Below are 17,840 nucleotides of genomic sequence, written 5' to 3' on the forward strand. Positions count from 1 at the left end.
TGGTGACAAAGAAGTTGTAAGATAGTACTAATTGAAAAGCAGCTGGTAGATCACAGGTAAAGGTGATTTGTTACAGTTGAATCAGCTGTTTGCCATATTATGCAGATCTCAGTTTTCTAATCAGTGAAGATTATACTTGCATGCCTCTCCCTCTCCTTCTTATCTCTGATCCTCCCCGGCAAACTTCTATCTGCCAGCTCTGCTGATACCTGGATAGCACCCAGCAGAACTCTATTCAGGTAGATATAATCAGAGGCATGTCAGGGTACAGTGCAGTTGGTAAAACAATCATCCCCAGACAAGTCAGAAATGTGGTTTTCATGGGTTTATAGCAAGACTTTACAAGAATCTGAAGAATGATGGCACTGTTCTAACATTAAAAGGTACAGCATTCATTGTTCATTTTGCCTCATTCGTGACAACACACCTCACCCACAGAGAAAAGGTAGGGTGCTCATTTCCCTTGGCTTTACCAAACTCGCTTCTTTCCACAGTTACAACCCCACCCTTAACACACTTACTACTGCTTATTTTTCACTTGCATCTCTCTCGCTCATGCTTGTAAACATGCTGTTGAAATTGTCTCTTTACTTTGCCAGCCTGGGAAATGTAATAAAAAGAGTTGAAGACTGTGTGCTAGGAAAATTTTTCCAAAATAAGTACAGCTCTGATAAAATCCTTCTAATCCTTTAATCTTCAAAATAACCCAAGAATGTTTCTTTGATCCTTCTCCAGCTTCTCTATAAAAAATGAAACAGCTCCATTTACACCCTCTCCTAATTTACAAGCACCCGTTTCTCCAGTGTTATTTATTCCTGTCTTCCCAGATATCACAACACAAGATTTTTTTGTCACATAGAAGAAAGACTGTAGTCAATAATTCTAGCTACTACTTAGCTGAAATGCCAAATCATCAGCAGAAACAAAGCTTTATATAAGAGAATATTTCACAAAAAGCTACATTAGCAATTTGATAACTGAAGTCAGCGAAACAAATGACTGAAACAGTACTAAGCTTTGATTTTGTAACTTTTCCCACTGTCATTTTCTTCCAGACCTCCTTATTATCCTGCTTCCTGCCCTGTTAGTCCTCAGCACTTTTTTCTAAAATAATTAAATATGGGTTTTCTAAGCATAAGATTACAAGCCTCCATGAAACAAAGCATTTTGAGGGAATCAGATCAGCTATAGAAATTTTTAAGCACCAAAGGACCAGAATACTTAGATAAACAGTTCTATCATACTCACAAATGTCAGTTTCTCAGGTTGGAATTTTTTTTTCACACAAGCTTACAGATGTTGTGAAATTACCATTTTTTAATTTTTTTTTTGCAATATATACCAAAATTATCTTCCAGATATTTGAAAAATGGTATGTGAATAAACTAAAAATGTCAAGAAGGAATACTACAGCTTTTCACTGCATAGCCTAACAGGGAAAAAATAAAAACCAGGCATTACTAACATTTATTTATTCTAGGTGTAGTGTTTCACTGAAATATACCCAAATGTATAAGTTCACATACTTGACTACATGTTTTATACCTTCTGCTTGCATAAAAAGTGTATTTGAAATGACTACTTGTCAATGGATTTAGTGCAATATGTTATAAAACATGTAAAACAGACATTGACTTCTGAGCAGTTTACATCCAAATCTTCAGAATGCCCTTAGGTACAGCAATTATTTCAAGAGATTTAACAAAAAAAAAGTCAAAAAAGACAAGACTTTAGTTTGAGCCTAGAGATTTTCACTTTGCTGAAACTAAAAGAAACTTATTAACAAAACTACAGAAAGGGTTATGGAGCAAACTAGCAGAAAAATGGGATCCTCAGCTGAAGTAAATTGCTAGGACTTCATTTAAGTCAATATATACCAGCTGAGGGTTTCTGCCCTAAGATCAAGTGCTCTGCAGCCCCTTCTGCTGGGCAAGGATCAACTACTATTTGTGTACTCTGGGCTGTTTGACCTGAAGGAAAAAAACGGGAATTAATTCCAATTCAGTGGAAGCAATGAGGTGAGGTAAGTCACAACCATGACACAGCTCTCCTGGGCTATATTGGTCAGTTAAGGCAATTAGGCTCCGCTGTGTGCTTCTCAGTCCTGGTCTTAGGTGCGCAGTGTAAAAGGCATAGCCCAGCATTAGGGCAGGTGGGTTTTTATAGTCCTAGTTCACTGATGATCCAGGGGAATAGATTAGGGAGGATTTTATCTTTCTCCATGCTGACACACTTCCAGTTCCTTCTGCAGGAAAACAGAACGTGTGATGGGATAATGCACATGCTCACAATTTGCCCAAGATGCAGATAGGAAATGTTACAGATCAAACTTCCAGAGATCAGCTCCTCTACAATAGGAGGTGATTCTGTCTCTCTGCTCTGGCAGGTGATTCTGTGCCTCTACTCTGCTCCGGTGTGACCCCACCTGGAATATTGTGTCTGGCTCTGGAGCACTCAGCACAGGAAAGCCGTGGACCTGTTGGAGCAGGTGCAGAGGAGGGCTACAGAAATTATGAAAGGCCTGGAACACTTCCCCTGTGAAGAGAGGTTGAGAGAGCTGGAATTCTTCAGCTTGGAGAAGACTCTGAGGAGACTTTATTGCAGCCTTTCAGTACTTAAAGGGGGCTTATAAGAAACGAGGGAAAACTTTTTAGCAGGGCCTGTAACAATAGGACAAGGGGTAACGGTTTTAAACTAGAAGTGGAGAGGCTTAGGCTAAATATTAGGAAGAGATTTTTTTTACTCTGAGAGTGGCAAAACACTGGAACAGGCTGCCCAGAGAGGTGGTAAATGCCCCATTCCTGGAAACATTCAAGGTCATGTTGGATGGGACTCTGAACAACCTTATGTAGATGAGGATGTCCCTACTCTCTGCAGAGGTGTTGGACTAGATGACCTTCGTTTCCCTTCCAAAACAAACCTTTCTCTGATTCTATGATTTTTTTCCCCCCACAAAGGAGGAAGTATTTATATGAGTTCTCAGAAAAGTGGCAAAGTATCATATTTCAAGCACTAGTGACCTTTAATTTTCTACTGTATTTTTAAAAGTTTTTCGTACCCCTGTTTGTAATGCTATATTCTTATGTTACTACACTAACATTTTACGTTTCTATAACGTTTTTATTAGAAGACCTCAATGTAGTGTGAAGGTCTATTTGCACTTTATTTCTGTTTGTCTTGTACCTAGACTTAAGACTGATTTATTTAGAGTAGGAAAAAAAAATATGTCTTGTAATACCTGCCTGTTTGGCATAGGTTCATAAAAGTTGTTAAAATGAAGTTAACAGTACCTAGTTCACAATTAGAAAGAATCAGAGAATGGGCACACAATCTGCCAGCAGGTAGCATTGCTCTAAACAAGATGGAATAGGCTGGTACCCAAGCAGGGGCACTGAGCTGGTAACGCATCCCTCAAGAAGCCAGAAGGGATGCTGATCCATAAAAGAAGAAAACAGTCTTTTGGAGTAGATAGATCTTGACCCATGGAAAAGCATATATAAGTATCAGTGATATGCCATGGAGCTTGGGAGACCTTAAAGCTTCCCTCAGGAAAAAGCTCTTGACCCTAGCCCTCTCAGTCTCAGAAGAAGAACCACCAAAGCTATCGGAGCTGGTGATGTGGCATCAGACTTGCATCATCGTATATATAAGGACTGACTAGTAAATTGATTAATGTCTGGATTTTAGTAGTTAACAGAAAAAATACCTATTATCTAAGCGAAAGCAAATATTAGAAGTTTTTATGTTCTGCCTGGTCTCTAAGTCTCTTGGAGCACTCCCATCATGCTGGTTCCAAACTCGCAAATAACAGCAGCAACACATGCAAGCACTGATGTCTTACAGCAACCTCACCAAACAGAGAATTATTATCCCTATTTCAGATAAGAAGAAACTAAGGTATAGGTTAGCTGACTTTTTTCCAAAACTAGCAAAGCTAGTTACAGCTCCAGTCTCCCAAGAGCAGGCTGCGTGGTTCAGCAGAGGACTCAGGCAAGCTTTGCAAGAGACAAAGGCCAACGAGACTAGAGGCCTCTATACTGCTGAAAAGTGCTGTCAGTTCAGACCGCAGTTCCATCTGGTCCTGTCAGAAATCATAGTTTTTCCTGATGATCAGAAAACCACAGAAACTGTCGTTTTCAGTATTCTTGCAAATTGTTTTCACCTCTTACTTTGTACCTCTCAACAACGCCTGACAAATGTAACTGTTGACTTATCATGCTCTGATATTTTGTGAATTATTCCTGATTTCTGTGGTAGAACATATCTACATTATAATTCAAGAGTTTCTTGGTAACATTGCATAAACTTTCATGCACCACTTCTTTCCAGACCACAGAGTAACACAATGGCAGAATGTTCTGTAAACACATATACGTGTGTGTCTATGTCTTGCTCTGCCAGCCCTTATAGCTGTTGGGTGAAGTTCTGGCAGTTTGGCAGGCACAGGGCTCTAGGATTAGTTACAAGAGGACATTTGAATATAAATCTGTCTCTATTTATGAAGCCTAAGAAGAGTCATTGAATTTTGCATTTTGGAACAAAGTATGGAAATCTTCATATAAGCTGAGAAAGTAAAACCTTTTTCTTTTACACTGAAAGACTGTTAGATTTGAGTTAGTTTTCTAGACATATAGTCTGTATTTTTAATGACCCATGTTCTCATAGGTGTTCATATTGTTTCTACGGACAGGAATACAGACATGTCTGTGTGCACTGTGAAGTCTGAATTTGAACTAAACCCATTCTGCTCCCTTTCTCCCTTTTCCCCCAATGGATTTTCACCTCTTACTCTTACTGATCTAGTTGCAAGTCATCTTGCATGTAGTGGGTAGTTTGGATTTGATTGTGAGTATCTTGATATACTTATGGTCACCTATTTTAACACTTAGTTACTTCTTTCTGGGAAAGAAACTGAGGCAAGAGAGGCACATGCAACTAAGGAAGACAGGCCACAGTTTTTAGCAAAGTAAGTTGAAGTGTTATGTTGAAATTCAGAGTAAAGTTAATGATGACAATGTTCATACCTGAGCTGCATTAAAATCGCTTTGCCTTATGTGACCAGAAACTAGACACCTCTGTGTCTACATCATGCAGGGCTTCCTTCTGAAATGCTCTTGGGAACCAAGACAATCATTTGTTATAAAAAAAAAATAATAATCAAACTGATATTCAGTATCATCTCCTACTGTTGCAGTAAATCAACTTGGAACTCAAACGCCATTACTGATGACTAGCATTCCATTTGTGAAATTTTCTATTCCTAATTTTAAAAGCTGAATTCTATTTTTTTCCAAGTACCTCTCAGTATCGGAATCTGTCTCAGACAAGCGTAGCCTCTGCTGCTGTTTTGAATGAATAGATGAGTGTTAAAAATGTGGGTTTGGAAGCTGTATTTTATAACTGATTGTTGGATTATTTCTATTTACTTTTGTGAGTCCCTGTCAACAGATTATTTTTGCAGAGATTACTGGCACTATAATGGCCTCATCAAAATGGCAACTTCATAAACCTCTTTCTTCAACAATACTTGTAAGAAGTTTAACTTTCCACTTTTGGCCCATTATCCTCCTTAAAAAAAAAAATCTTCCTTCTATTAATGTATGCTTAAAAGTCTAGGGAAATATAACTCTACTCCCTCCATGAAATAGCATCTGCTCTAAGAAAAGCGGCAAACTCTCTCACCAGTGAAGCTGTATGTATCCTCATACCAACAATGACAAAACAGTAAAATGAATCCCATTTTTACTGGAATGGAAGTTAACGTTCTTCCAAGTATAACAGAACACATCAACTGCAACTTTAATAGTTTTAGCAGCAGTTTTTTGTTTGAATTTACTTTTAGTACAAGCTTTAAAATAATTTTCGGATTAAACATTGCTGACATGCAATGGAATCACTGCTGAAATTATTTTGACACTCATACTGATACCCAGTCAGTTTCACAGCATAAGGATCAAGTTTTCTCTCAGCAACTCAACCTTTCTGTGCACAACTTTGCAGACAAGTAAAACTTGTATGGGGAACTTCATATCAGACAACCCATTTTACAAATTGCTCCCGTTATTCCGGGGCCAAATCCTGTAAGGCTTGTTAACTCCCATAATACTTGATGGGAATGACAGGTGGTCAGAGGGCTGAAAATTCATCCACATGTAGATCAGGACATATTAAACACAAGAGTTACTGTTTTTTAATTCCCAGGATCAGTTTCTGTCTGATCTATACATATCATCAGGAGGATACAGCTGTTGCAGATCTGACAGAGCAGACATGAGCAACTTGACGCCAATGTGGAGAGACAGGGGAATTTCTCTCTCCACGGAGAAGAGGCTGCAGTGCAAAAAATATGAAACAGGTCAACATGTAGAAGACAGCTGATGTGATCAGAAGGAGGAACTTTCATCATCTTGGATCCAAGTGCTGGATGTGCCTGTGAACAGCTATGATGATCTACAATAGCTGATAAAGGGCAGAGGATAGATGAAGAAGGTTGGCGGTATCAAAATAATTCAGGAGAGTTTTATGAATTGAAGCTTGAGAATTAATACAGTTCAGGTCCAGAAGACAAGGTGTAGCCAGACCTTGTAATCACAAGACTATGAGACAGAGAAGAGCTGGAAGTTATAGCAGTTATTAATTTATAACAAGATTAATACAAGCAGTATTTTCATACTAAGTGAGCAGATAAAATTAAGAGACTACATAGTTTTTAATACTTGTAATCAAATGAGATATATCTCCCTATGCTTCCTTTTCTTTGAGTTCAAAGCTCTTGATTCATAAAATGGTTTCTAAATCTGTCCAGTTCATCAGGTTGAAGGGCAGGCATTGCATGTTAAGGGCCCACTCAAACTGGATGAATTATTGTTTCCTGTTCTCATACACCTGCACAAACCTTCTATTCTTAGCCAATGAACTATACATAAATATTTCCAATTTTAATATTATAAAAATACTCCGTCATGTGACACTTGTGACATGTGGTACATGAGTCCTAGCTCAAGAGAATAAGCATTTCAAAATACAGATTTGGTTAATTTAAGTGACTGAACGAATATGCCCAAAAGCTCTATTTTTAAAACCTAAAAATTGTAAATTAACAAATATTTTAAAACATAATTTTATAAAATCTTTTTATCTAGTCAATTTTGTGACTCAGAAACAGGAAAAAAATTGTTGTCATTGAAAACCCACTCAGTTGAGATGTCAAATATCTTAAACACATCCAAAAACTTCCATTAATTTTTAAAGACATCTGCTTTAGTTATACACCTAAATCGGAAGTTACTTTTGTGTTGGTTTGTGGAAGAACATCCTCAGCTGCTAACTTTTGACTGCAGATTTCTAATTTTTCCCATGAACATGCAATCGACACAGTCCAATATGCAAATATGGAAAAGAGTGTTTCATGTAAGATAGTCACAGAGCTACAAATTAAGAGAGATATCACAAAATATTCTCAGAGAAAAAAATGCGACAACAAAAGACCTTTGCAGTTTCAATGAGTTGAGGTGAGGAGGAGACCATCCCCTTCATGCACCTGGTTAACACCAGCAGAAAGAAGCCTATTAATTTCAGTAAGAAGAGGATCAAACCCATAGCTGCAAAGGTGTTGATGACAGCAGAGTCCATCCTGCAGTTGGGGCTGCTGCACCAGGTCAAAAGATGCTTGAATCAGCTGCTCCTTCCCACCTCCGTCTGCGTGGTCCTGCTCTTCCGCTGCAGCTTCCCCCTTCCAGCTATGCCACAACAACTGCTTGTGGGAGCACAGGGTAAACCGGATTGCTGAAAATAACCCTTTTGGAGACTTATTTTTAACTTGGATCATTTTGGATCATGTCAGGGTGGCCTCACAAGACACTGTGCACACGGGCGTGCAGTACAGGATAACAGGTTTCCAACAGCGTGGGGCTGGGAGGAACACTGAGAACCCTTTAATCTGGCTTTGCCCCTAAAGGCTGAGCATTGTGAAACTACCTCTCTTTTTAACAATTGCGTGTATGATATAAGCAGCACAGAGAATACAGGTCTTTCTGTCATAACCGTGAGAGAAAGTGAAGTTAAAAAATGTTTTAAAATCATTCAAATACTTTTGTTTTCCTTTATTTTTGTGTCCCTGCAGCTAAATATACACACAGACTAAATCTCTTGCAACATAAAATGTTTTCCTCACTTTCTCTGTCCTCTTGGTGTAATTCACTGAACCAGGAGTCTGCTGAAAGACTATCAAACCACATCACAGGGTGTCAGAGACATTCACAAGAGAAATCTCTGCTAATAAACCTTGTGGCAGGTATCCATAGCAGAAACGCTTATTTCCAGCACCTTCTAGACCACTTTTCTAATGACGGTGTCACTCAGTGATGGTACTTCAGTTACAGAGAAGAAATAGTATTACATTCCAGATAAGAGTAAAAATATGTGCACACCAGAAAAGAAGCCACTTTCCAGCCGTAATGAAGAGGGACACTGTTCTGAAAAATGGGGGAGTAGAGCTGTACTTGAGGTGCATTCCCATCCACAGAGAAGAGGTGTCTATGCATTTGTGCAATAAACACTGAATAAACACTGGAAGGAGTGAGATAAAACTTTTTCCTAAGATCTCTTTTTTTCTTCTTTTTTTTTTTTTTTTTAAGATGAGTCCTGTTCTGCTTTCCCAGAAGTAACTCTCTTCTCCGGGCTTCTGGGAACTAGGTATCATGAGGAGTTCCTTGAATAAAGAGAGGAAGTTTCATAGCTCAGAGAGCAGCAAGAGAAAAGCCTACATCCTCAGACTGGCTTTTGTTTCAGCTCTTCCATAGATTTTTCAATAGTCATTTGCCCCCTGGCTGCCTGTTTGAAGGACTGACCACAAAAACAATCTGTAAGAACAAGTAGTTCTGGTGGTGCTTCTGTACATAAACAGGACATGAATATTAGCTATTTTAATCTTTAGTTTTAGATTGGTTTTAGTTCTTTCAGAACTCTCACTCTCTGAGACTGATCTGGGATTTACATTGCAGCCAGAGAGGATTTGGGGTTTTATTTAGTCGTGATTCTTTGTCATGTACCAAAAGGGCTTTTGTCTTGTTAACAATATTATACTCCTGTTAAGTTAATAAATATTCACCATGTCTGCCTGCTCCTTCTTGTAACTCCTGGTTAGACAAAATCCTCAAAGCATTGGAGGAGAGTAGAATAAGATCAGTGCTTCAAATGGTAAGTAGGCAAAAGAAACAACAAATACAGCCTGTCCAGCCAGTTCTCTTCTCCTTGCCTTTTCTCTGCTTCTGTATCCCACTTTTCATCTTTTTTTCAACACCTCGTTCTCTGCCTCTTGCTTTTTCTGTGCTTTACTCTCTTGCTTGCACCATCATTGCCAACAGTTCACTGCTTCTTTTTCCAAACTCCAGATGACATTTTGTTGCCAAAGCAATATCAGACAGAGCATATCACAACAGAGCAAATAGCATGCAGTGAAAATGTTAGCACTGAAAATTTTAGGGGGAAAGAATTTTCAAAGATATTAGCATTGTAGATGAGGTCTATCCCTACAAACTTCTGCTGGAACAGCAGTTTGCGGATGTAATCTTTCATGTCTGATATTGCAGGATTGCCATGTCCTAAACTATCTTCTTACCTCTGTTGGATGTTAGACATGCTAGCAAGTGGTTCGCAAGCTAAGGGAAGGCTAGGCTTCCTTGGTTCCCTTTGTTTTCAGTGAAGCACATCTGAATGAGACTCCTTCTATGACATTGTCTTCTGTATTATCTGCAGAGAAAGCCAAAAGTTATTAACTTCTAAATTATCAGATAAGCTTGCAGTCCAAAATAAGGTGGTAATGAGTATTCCTCAGAGAACAGCAGCCAGAACTCCCATCTTAATCATTACATTTTCTACTAGTCAATGACATCCGCGTGTATCACATCTAACATGGCCTGACATCATTAGGGGGGCTATTTGTATGATATATCATTGTATGTATGTGGCAGAATTTGTATTACAAAACACACTATATATTTATACATTCTATGTTCTTCAGAAACCTGTGAATTATTTCTTTTCATTGTGTTTCCTAATAAGAAAATTGTTTTAATTAAATCAGTATTACATATGTCCCCACTAAATTGTCCCAGTGTTTTGAAGTTCATATGGCAGTTGAATTGCAAGACTACAAATAAAATACTTAAAATTAGAGAATTTTAAATAAGCTAGTAGTCGGTCATTATGGGAAAAAAACATACCTAATACTTAATTATTATTCAAAATTAAAAGAAAGCGTTATCTGCAAAAATAGAGGACACAACAGGGAACTCAGCAAGCGAGGGAGAGCTGCAGCACAATATATTTTTTTGTAGCGGGAGTCGCGAGAGGAGATTGTTTGTTTGGATTTTTTTTTTAATATAGGCTTTTTTTTTCTCCTGCAAATAAGAGTAAAAAAAAGGTTAGATGTGGTTTTGCATATGCCAGATGTGACAATGCGATCAAATCCCTTTCTGGGGAAAGAATTACTTCACAGAGTGTTTGATTTCAAAAGAGCAAGGACTCATTGTCTCTAGATTTTGCTGGATACCAATAAATGCTGGCATTAGTGTGACATTTCCCTTTGAAAGCTGGAGTACAAAATTAATCCTAATAAACAGTGCAAAACTGCAACCCTTGCTAAGGCAGAACAGTGCTTACTGTCATAGACTTCAGAACGACTCACGTGAACATGACTATGGGCTACAGACCTCGGGTCTTTTACCAACAACCCTTCCATTTTCTGCCTACAGGAAGATTTTTCTTACATTCACAATATCTTTCAAGCACCTAATGCATTATTAAAATCTTCTGATGAAGTACAGCATTCATACTGATAGTTTACACATATTTAATAAGTTTAGCCTAGCAAATGTTTATAGTATTTGCTAAATGATTAAACATTTCTTCAGAGAGGTATTACAAACTACCATCAAAAATTTGGATATATATTTCTTGTGTTCTAACAACTGCTTCACTTACGAATATTTGGTTTTTTTAAAAATAATGTTTCTCAACGCCATAATAGGTTATTTTTTACATCTCTCAGATTGGACAGTGGCAATAAACCACTGGTTTCTCTCCTGCTATACAGCAAATAGTAGTCTACAAACAAGATTTTCTAAACACCTTTGCAAAGATTCTCTTTCAGGTACATAAAAGAAATATTCATGTGTGATCTGTTTGTTGGTGGTCTTCAATCTGTTTTCCCTAGATTTTTCATACACGTACATTTCATAGATGCATTTATATTGGCCTTAAGTTCTGCACATCTATCAGCCAGTTTGTTTTTGGTCTACATTGGCCTTATCCCAGGTCTTCTGGCCCTTACTGAGGAGAAAAAATGTTTATAAAACTGAAGAATGGACCTCCTACTAATGTTCTTTTAAGAAATTGTTGGCATTTGGATCAGAAGTGTTTAAAAAGTACATTAAGTATCATTTTCTGGAGACATTCTTAATTTTAATTTAAGAAATTGATGTTAATTTAATAAAAAATAAAAGATAAAATAGTCTTCTGTAAAATTTAAGGAGATGCATATTTACAAAAAATAAAAATAAACTTTCTCAGCAAGAAGTGCTTGCAATAAATCAACTTCCAAGGTATCTATCAGCTCTTTGTTCAACATTGTGTGACATAAACAGAAAATCTGAACATGAAGTACCGTTCTTCAGAAGAAATTTGATAAAGCCATAATGTGGTCACTTCATTACAGTGAGATCAACTGCTGCTAATAAAATCTAAATCCATGGGGGCAAAAAAGTGAGACTGCCATGCCTAAAACTGCAAAAATAGCTAAGGAACTGCACTTTTTATGAATGGAGAATTATTCAAGAAACAGAATCGCAGGAAGACATTCTACAAAGAAATATTCAATCTGGTGAAAACATTCAGATTTTCTATCTTACTAATAATAGTATTAGCGTATGTCAAAGTCAGATGTTTCATTTCAGAAAAGGAGGAGGGTTTATTGATACTCTAAAAATAAAACTGGATATATTTTAAATTCAAAATTCCATTTAATTTTTAATTAAAGCTTTGATGTGAAAAAAAGAATAAAACAAAAGAATTAATTTGTTATGAAACTGAAATAAAATGCCTCAAACTTCAGTTCAGATATGAATAAAACATCTACTGTTTACTTCTCTAACAATAATCAATTTGTGTCAAAGCTGTTACTACAGAAAGAAATTACATGCATCACAGTAGCAAAAGTCATGATATATACAAATAAAAGTGTAATTTGGGGACAGTGAATGCTGATAATACTTGAGGTAAGAAAATAAGAACTTCAAATCCCACACCACACTCACATTCTGAGAATTAACCGGTCCCCCTGCCAAGCTGGAAGATACAAGAAAATACTTCCTGTCTTTTGATATCATGATCTGAGTAAGATTTTAAGAGCCAACATAGACAACAGTGTCAAAAGAAGGGAAATAAATATCAGTTAAACCAGAAGGAATTAAAACAAAAATCTGAGAACAAAGAGTACGAGTTTAAGGCTTTTAAATCCTTTACAGGGTGTAAGTCCTGGAGACATCAAGGTAAACATTGTCATCCTAAACAGTTCCAAGTATTCTATCATAACTAGTGTTACTCTTAATATTTTTCCAAACACTTCTAAACTTAGCAGTTCAGAGGGATCCTATCCTACAAAAATGCACCGTCTATATGCGAATAAAGTATCTTAAATTTCTAGTGCAAAGGGTTATGGCAACACTGCTTTTTTAAAATTCTCTCCGTGGGAAAAAAATACATGGCCACTAATTTCTGCACTGCTTCTTCTATTTTGCATGTCTTTCAAACTATCAATAGCTGATAGGAAAAAATTTGCACCATAGTGAAAAATCTGTATTCACCATCCAGCATGCCTTTTTAAAATAAAAGAACTGTTGTTTTTTTTTCTATCTTCTAGTCTCTGATGTTTTGGAGGGGAAAATATTTCCTCTCTATTGATTTCATGATCTGAATAAGTTTTTATGACCTATTTACCATGACAGAATACATTGTTAAAAGAAGGGAATAGAATAAATTAAAACAGAAAGGACTAACAGGAATTCCTGGTGGCTCAAAACTACCATGCACTCAAACAAGTTTTAAAGAAATTAATTATTCAACACTGTGCTGAACGCTCCCCATATAATAAATCTCTCTTAACTGACCAGCACTGGTAGAGCTAGAGGCCAATATACTGTTTGCTTTCTCCTCTCAAACTTTGGTTCTTTCAGAAGAAAACAGACTCATCTCTCATACCAATGCGTATATTGAAACGGCTCAGACAAAGAGCTGCCTCACAAAAGGCAAAATAACCATGTTAATATGCCATAGGAAAGGCTGGTCATATAGCATAGGCCAAGTCTACCACTAGCTTATATGAGTTCCAGCTGAGATGCCAGAGGAGCTGAATTTTAGAGTATAAATCAAATTCCAAGTGTAAAAACTCGTGATTAAACAACACAAATTGTTAGGGTTTTTTTAACTGGCAAAATATAAACACATATTGATGGATAAAATATTTTAAAAACATCTATTTACTTAGCTATTACTAAAATTCTGAATAAAATATTCTCAACGAAAAATTTTAATAAGAGGTGTTTTAATGACTGTTCTAGAAATTGATGTGTCTCTCTTCAACCAGCTGGTTAAATAATAGCCCAAATATGTTTTTTTTCTTTCAATGAATAGAATATAGCTAGGTTAGAGTCTCATTAATTTATGACATTCAAAATCTCAGTGAAATATGAAATAATTACAACTAGCTTTGCATTATCCTGATTTTGGGCAATCCATCAGTGGCACATTTCTGCTTGTCAAAATGACCAGGCACTGCCTAGTTTTGGCAACGTGTACTTTTCTGGAATGACAATAAATGTATGTTTCAGAGGGTCTTTGCATGTCATGCACTTTTACGAGCATTTCTCATTCATTTATTTTTTCTTCCTGTACCACAGCAAAGATATCAATTGAAATTCCAACCCAGGGATTCGTTCCATTCTACTCCAAATATAAAGGGTTCAATTGGATAAACTGAATTCACTGTATCTTCATTTTATAAAGTTAATCAGAATATGTCTTTTCCATTTACAAAGCCTTGCAAATATTGTGTGCACATGAGGGAAAGACAAAGAATTCATGTTTTTAAGAATGGCTACTCTGTGTGTGTGGTGCCCTGGATTATCCTCAAAATATGCAGATGATCATTACAGAAGGAAGTGGAAGGAACAGCATGTTCACCAACTGCAGAGCCAGGAATAACAGAAGCCACACAACAATTCAACAACAGCCATATGACTACAAGTGGGCTCTGGCTGGGCACTTCCCATTCAGGATTAACATAATGTTTACGTAAAGCAGGAAAATACACCTTGCTTACCCAAAGCTACACATTTCTCCAAGAAATGCATGCCCCTGAAATAGGAAGCAGTCCCTCTGGCCTCTTGACTGAACAGAAGGGTGAGCCCTCAAAATACAGGTGCTAGCTGCAGAAACAGTCTTTGAAACAGTCAGAAGTCATCATTGGCTTCCAGAAATCACACCTTGGGTTTCATTCTGAAGATCCCCAGTTTGCTTCTGTACACAATGTCCCTGCTGCCCAAAGTGAAACAGGAGAGAAAATGGGCAGCAGAAGGCAGTGGGGTCCCATCCTTGTCTTTAGTAATTATGTAGGAGTCCTCAATGTTTGCCCACAGAAAAAGGTTTTCAAAATGCTAATGAAAATACAACTCTTGGCTAACGAAGGTCTTCATGACATCCCAAGATAAGCATCCAAGCATGACTCCAAAGTCATTAACCATTTATGAAATAACTGGTTTATGTGTGTCTTTAAAATTCATGTGTGAAGAATATTTAATCTGTTTGGTATTACCTTTATTATTTTGTCCCCAGGTTTCATTTTAATCCTCATGTTAGTGAATCATGTAAGATAACTATTTAAATTAATACAGTAATAGAATCCACAGTAACAAACATGCTTTTAATTTTATCTTAAAAGAGATAGTCTCATCAGAGTTCATCATAAGAACCAGTCTCCAGCTTACTCTGGAAAGCACACAAGAGGAGGAGGCAGAGGCAAGCTCAGTACAATTCACGGATGAGAGGTGACTGGTCCTCTGCCCCTTCCTGGGGAAAGCCCTGATAGGAGAGGAGACAGACTCACATGTGGTCATTCATCACAGAACTCTTCACTTACTGTGGAAAATAAATCGCTAATCTAAAACCCAAAACCTGCAGATAGAGAAGAGTCCACTGCCCACCAAGAACTGTTTGCTAGCAGTTGTGATTGAGGAGAGACCTGTACGTAGCTACCTGTCCTCCTCAGGGCTCCAACTACCAGGCTGGTGTGTTGGAGGATGGCTTAGCGCTGCCATGGTTAAAAGCTCTCTGCAACAAAGCCTTCCCAGAGAGGACTCCAGGCCACAAAATGCCAGGTGAGGTGCCTGCTTCCTCTGCAGACCCTGCTGAGGTGTCCCAGCAGGTCTCGGCCAGCTGCCACAATGCAAAGCCTGTCCACATGTGTGACTGACCTCTACCTCCAAAAGAAGGCGGCAACGTAGTCCGTGCGCTGGAGTAACCCCTGCACTGAGCCCTGGCTGGGAGCCTGGCAGGCGATGGGGCCAACGGGCTGCCAAGGAGCATTCCAACAGTGGCACAGGAGCTGTGGCAGAGCTCCAGTGCTCCAGCCCGTGCTCTGGTGCTGCTGAACACAGTATGTACGTGTGTATATATGTGTGTATACATAAACAAACACTCCCTCTGCCCCATGCTGTGGTGTGTCCATCGGGCTCAAGGGGCATCCAAAAGTCTGGTGTTACGTGGTGTTTGCTTTAGGTGTTGCTTCCACCATTCATCTACTTGCTTCTTCAGACTTAAATGTTTTTATTTATTCTAGGTGTTTTTCCTAAGTAGGTATGCTTCTGTTAGATTTACTAACAAGCCAATAGTTCAAGAACGAAATGAAAACAAAAGTTTTCATGAAGGCTGATGGTGTGAATTAACAAACTGAGCGCAAGAGTGTCAGAAAAAGGGCTGCTCACATGGGCACTGTAATGTTTGCCATGTCCCTCTCACATCCCTTCAAATCCCCTGTCTCTACAAAGACACCAAAGAGCCTTGCTACAGATGGCTGCCCATGTAACGCACGTATTCTGCAGTCTGGTGCTACTTTACCTGTCTCATATTGGCACTCGTAGGAACACCTTAATGGCTTTTCCAAGACAGCACAGTTTCACATAAAAAAAAATTCAAGCACTACTCGGTATCTCTTAAACATAAACCAGACAGTGATGAACAAAAGTCAATGCCAAATTGTTTGGACTATTAATTAAGTAGCCTTTGGGGAAAAAAATGTATAGAAGAGCATTGTGGGTCTGAAAGGAATGCCGGGGCAAGACAGAAACACAAACCCTCCGAAGATAAGGGAATTGCAGAAAAGGGAAATGTCAAGAGGAGGGAAAGGAGGACTGCAGTGAGGATGGGTGAGCGTATTTTTCCAGTGAATGAACTGCAAGGCTCGGAGCACGCACCGAGTGGGCTGAAAGTTTAATTAGTACCTTCTTCTGTGCTTTTTGATCTGTGCACAAAGCGTTTTTTCACACAAAGGACAAAGAGATTTCTGTGGGGCTGTATGGGAAGGGAAGCCAGTGTCCCTCTGTTCAGGCATTTCCCATATTCCCCAGAATAAATGGAATGCCTCTCCCTATTCCTCCTGCCTCTCCTGAGGAAGGCATTCCCTGGACATTTTTTTTTTCTGCGACGAAACACATTAACCCGTGTGAAAGCAGTTCCCTGGACAGTAGTTTTCTCTCGCCACCACACAACATTCGGCACGAACCCAGGACAAACCAATGCCCTCTTGCTCCCCTTGTCTGGGCTTAAGCTCCCCTTTTCTGCTCCCTTTTCCCCTGAGGCCCGGCTGGCAGGGGGGCAGCAGAGGGGTGGCTGCAACAGGGAGCTCTCGGCTCCTTCCCTCTGGGAGCACCACCATCGATTACCACCATCGAACTGAAAAAAGGCGGGAAGACCCGCGCGCGGCGCCAGCAGCTCGTGTCCCGCCTTTCTTCGGTTCCGTGATGGTAACCGGCGACCTAATAAGCTCCTCGGCTTCTCAGAATGTTTTATCTAAAAATTAAAATAAAATAAAATAAAATAACGCAAACCCCGTTGTCTCTTAACTACCTCAGCTCTGAGAAAACAGTGAATCGAGGGCTGCAGCAGAGTGTGAACCATTTCTGAAGGACCAGAGTACCCTCTGCTTCTGTGGGGAACACCTGAGGGAGAGGCGACCGCAGGGTTTGAGGCTTTAGCGGCCACTGCCACCTCTTTAATTGATCACCGAAGGTGAAGGATGAATGACGCCCTCGGGGCAGTCTCTAGTTGAGAAGGGAGTCTGCTGGAGATCCTTAACGAGCTCTCGGAGAAGCGGAGAGAAACGCCAGCAGAAGTCCCTGACATCTTCACCCTCTGCCTCGAATAATTTTGCATTTGAGATATTCCCGTAGGAGAAGACCCTGTCGCGCGGGAAGCATTGCCACCTTTATCCTGTGTGGGAAGCATAAAAATGTGTTGGGACCATCAAAGCTGGGGGGGGAGGCGGATCACGTTGTCACTGCTTCTGCTCATTGTTCGAATTAAACTCCAAAAAAGAGTTACGAATTACTGAGTCCGTCCTGCTTCGTGTTTTGCTGTGGGAGGCATGTCTGAGCGGATGGCAGAATTTTCAGGTGTATTTATTTTCAGTTGTGTGAAGATATATTTCACGATATGCGTTTTTATGGGGGGGAGGGGGAAGGAAGAAGAGAGAAAAAAAAGGAAGAAGAGAGAAAAAAAGGAAGAAAAGA

Source organism: Cuculus canorus, chromosome 5, assembly GCF_017976375.1.
Source record: "Cuculus canorus isolate bCucCan1 chromosome 5, bCucCan1.pri, whole genome shotgun sequence".
NCBI lineage: Eukaryota > Metazoa > Chordata > Aves > Cuculiformes > Cuculidae > Cuculus > Cuculus canorus.